Source organism: Ovis canadensis, chromosome X, assembly GCF_042477335.2.
Source record: "Ovis canadensis isolate MfBH-ARS-UI-01 breed Bighorn chromosome X, ARS-UI_OviCan_v2, whole genome shotgun sequence".
NCBI classification, from domain to species: domain Eukaryota; kingdom Metazoa; phylum Chordata; class Mammalia; order Artiodactyla; family Bovidae; genus Ovis; species Ovis canadensis.
In genome coordinates this window covers 51,442,894-51,447,161 of record NC_091727.1, presented here as the reverse complement: position 1 = coordinate 51,447,161, position 4,268 = coordinate 51,442,894, and the positions used below count along the sequence as shown (strand labels likewise).

At 42.3% G+C, this 4,268-nt stretch overlaps 1 long non-coding RNA gene across 1 annotated transcript; it reads left to right on the top strand.

The window, feature by feature from the left end:
* Positions 1-383: 383 nt before the first annotated feature.
* Positions 384-3,951, top strand: LOC138930998 (uncharacterized). The gene is made up of 3 exons (XR_011446319.1): positions 384-945; positions 1,416-1,493; positions 1,582-3,951. It is a non-coding gene; the product is annotated as an uncharacterized lncRNA (long non-coding RNA).
* The last annotated feature ends 317 nt before the right edge of the window (positions 3,952-4,268 follow it).

Sequence of the window (4,268 nt, the reverse complement as noted above, 5' to 3'; positions counted from 1 at the left end):
GTATCTGTACAACTTAGCAAGATAGGTAAATGGCAAATTTCCCAGCCATTCATCATCAATAATTTCCTGATCGCCTGCTATGTGTCTTATTAGTGTTGTAGGTACAAATCTTTGACTTCATAGAATATTCCATCAGTTCAGTTCAATTCAGTCGTGTCCGACTCTTTGTGACCCGATGGACTGCAGCATACAGAAAGGTTGTTGCAAAATCTCTCCCCCAGGGAACCAGTGCTCAGTTAGTGGAGTTTGTGGCTCTGACCTGAGCTCTGGAGTTAAGCAAAGGGCAGCGAGTAAATATTTACACGGATTCTAAGTATGCTTATTTGACTTTACATGCTCATGACGCAATATGGAAAGAAAGACAGTTTAAAACAGCAACAGGAGAACTTATTAAGCATTTCAGAGAGATCGAGAGGCTTTTAACTGCTATATATTGTCCTAAAGAAGTAGCTGTTATGCATTGCAATGGGCACAGCAGGGATGGGAGTAAAGCAGCCAAAGGTAATCAGTTGGCTGACTGTCAAGCCAGAAAAGTGGCACCTTATGAAGCCCCTTCACTACAGACTCCTTTGATCTGGACAGCTCCTGTGGAAGAGGAAAAACCACAATATACTGAGGAACAATTAGAAAGATATGAGAAAACAGGAGCAAAGATTACTGAGAAAGGATGGTTACAGACTGAGGATGGACGATTAATAATTCCTGAAAATGCTCAGTGGAAAATTCTTAAAGGTTTACACCAGAGTTTTCATTTGGGTGCAGAGAGTACTTACCAGATGGCTTCTCATTTGTCTGAAGGTAAAAATGTAATGAAAACTTTAAAGAACATTATCAAAAGGTGTGAGGTTCGTCAGAAAAATAACCAAAACCTGGATTACAACGAAGTGGAAAGCAACCTGGAGAGGACTGGGAAATTGATTTTACTCATATGTCAAGAGCTAATAGGTATTCTTGCTTACAAGTTTGGATGGATACTTTTACTGGGTGGATTGAGGCTTTTCCCTGTTGTAGTGAGCAGGCTAAGGAAGTTGTAAAGATTTTAATCCATGAAATTATCCCCAGGTTTGGGCTGTCATGGAGCCTTCAGAGTGACAATGGCTCCACCTTTTAAGCTGCTCTAACTCAGGGGGTATTTAAAGCTCTAGGAAGAGAATATCACTTACACTGTTCCTGGGGACCCTAATCCTCAGGAAAGGTTGAAAAAGCTAATGACATTATCAAAAGACATCTGTGCAAATTAACTCAAGGGACGCAGGACAATTGGATTAAAGTCCTACCCATAGCTTTAATGAGGACTCGAACTATCCCCCTTTGAATGTATTTATGGAAGGCCTTTCTTATGCAGAGACATTGTTATAGACCCTGAAGCCTTGGAAGTAACTAGTTATGTAACTCAGCTCTCGGCTTTTCAACAGGCATTAACAGAACTCCAGGAGAGGACTCCTGACCCAGCCTCTGAGTCAAGCAAGCCTCTATTTGAGCCAGCAACCGAGGTACTCATAAAAACATTGGGATCTGGGGGCCCATCCCTCGAGCCCCTCTGGTGAGGCTCTTACCAGGTTATTCTTTCTTCTCCCACAGCTGTCAAAGTGCCAGGAATTGATTCGTGGGTACATCACACTCGAGTTAAGAGGTGGCACCCTGACCAGAACTAAGTGACTTCATTTTATGTCTTTACTTTCTATGCTCTGACTTCGTACTTTTCAGATGGGCCTAATAATCTGTGTGAGCCTACTTCTGCTGGCTCCAAAACTCCTGAGTCTGCCCTTTGATCCTCAAAACAATGCCTTCCTGTCCTGGGCTCACTCCTATGCTGCATTCCACAATCGGTCTAACTGCTGGGTCTGCGGAGCACTCCCCTCCTCACCAGTGGAAGGAAGGCTTCCTGTGGTGGACATCTACACTTCAAGGAAGACTTTCTTCAAATCTGCGAATTCCTTTGACAACAATCATATGTGATGCCTCTTCTTCATCTGATGACATCTAACAACCCTAAAATGGACCGGTGCAACACTTTGTACCCTAACTATGGACATAACGTGACTTTTAATTTTGATTATACATTGTCTCAGTTTAATGACTATTTCACTATACATAAGGCAAATAGGTCTAGATCTAATGGTTTTCTACATGACGTTTATCAAATATGGGATGAGGTTATATGGCTAACTCCTGAAAAAGGACGTCTAATATCTACTGCCCCTATATGGTGGGAACAAACAAGGCCATCCCCAAAAGTTAGCCAACAACTTAATTACAATGATTGGAAACAATTGGGATTTTTGCCTCAGGAAATCTGCAATGTAATCATCCCCATGTTTTCCAACCCCAGTTCAGTTCCTCCCTTTGTCTGACCAGGCACTAATTGTGACTGATTATCTCAGTCATGCTGGCTTGCTCCAAACGGGACTTATCGGATATGTGGCTCTTACCTATGGGTGTGGCTTCCCCCTGATTGAATAGGGAGATGCACCCTGGGTCTAGCCTTTACTCACGGCTTTATATTTTCAGAGCTTCCAGGAAAGCCTGCTAATTTACCCCACCTTAAAACTCGGTGGGCAAGGTCTGTATTTCACTGGTATGATTATTTGGCTGCAGTGTTTGTTCCCTCTTTGGGAACCACAGATGTTATGCTACGAGTGGATGCTTTGACTAATTTTACTCAACAGTCATGACAAGATTCTCAAAAACCTATTTCAGCTCTTAATGCTGAATAAGCACAAATCAGAAAGGTGGTTTTACAAAACAGATTGGCTTTAGATATTCTGACAGCTGCACAAGGAGGAACTTGTGCCATTTTTCATACTCAGTGCTGTACATATATACCTGATATGAGCACTAATGTTACTCATTTGACTAAAAAACATGAACAAGATGACTGGGGCTATGGATACTCCTGAAGTCTCAATTGCCTCACTTTGGGAGACGTTAACTAGTTCCCCATGGTAGAAAACTATCTTAATTACAATAATTCTGATTGCTTTGTTTTTGCTGTTTGCTCCCTACATCTGTAACTCTGTTACTGGATTTGTTTCTAGTCACATGAAAGCTTTTAAGTTACTAATGGTTGCTCAAACTCCTGCTACTGCTGCAGCTTCTTCCAACTACTACTTGGGGCCCCTGGATCAGAAATCCTCAGTAGGAGGGTTAGGAGAATATGTTGCCTCACCAATCTAGGGACAACGCCCCTTGTCAGTTCGGAAGCAGTTATGGAACGAGAACAATGCCCCCTTTCCCTAGGCAACATAATTCTCCTAAAAGAAAAGGGGGGGGGAGGGGATGAGAAGATAATAGGCAGGAAGGCCAGAGGTCTCCAAACGGAGGAAATAGGCTGCAAGTGTCAGACATTTTTCTCTCTCTTAAGCAGCAGGAGGAAACAAACTGGCGATATTTTTTTCCCTCTCTATACAAATTTAAAAGGAGGTTTCTCTTAAAATACTGTGTTGCCATAATGACACCTGGTTTCACCTGAAGTTAACTATTCTCAAACCTTGAGTTAACCAATGCATTTTTCTTATGGAAATGTTTGTTTTAAGCTATGATAATGTACTATGCATTTACCCCAAACTCCATCTTCAAGTCGGTTCTGCCTAATGGCTCAGAACCTACTTGACAAACCAGTATGTTATACTCAGATATTATCCCCCTAATCTATGTAAATGAAACTATTTATATGGTAATCTGCCCTTCTACAAGATTCAAGTCAATCATTTTATGGCCCGGGATGAATCATCTGGTGCCAAGATTATCCTAAAATGCATTTTATGGATGACGGGCCTGGTGCCATTCTGAGTTTTAAGACATTCCTTTCTTTCATTAACAGACTGCTAGTGACTATATGACATCCAGCTGAAGACTAGCAGGGGGGCACTCTTTCTGCCCCCTTCTGATGCATATGTCAGAAGCTTTCTTTATCTCCTTTATACTTTAATAAAACTTTATTACACAAAAGCTCTGAGTGATCAAGCCTCGTCTCTGGCCCCGGATGGAATTCTTCTCCTTCGGAGGCCAAGAATCCTGGCATCTTTTTGTTCAGCAACAACCTTTCATCTTGGGGGCTCATCCGGGATTCTTCAGGACAAGGTAAGGATGTCTGGAGCTCTAGTTCTTTGTTCTCCTAGCGAACACGTTTTCTGCTGTACTTTACTGACTCTGTGGTGTCCTTGTGTGAATGAATGAAATGCCCTGAGCGAAGAAAGTGAGGAGCCCTGCTCTGTGGTTCCACGGTGATCTCATACGGCTTATGGCAGAAATCTGTTGGGGGTTTA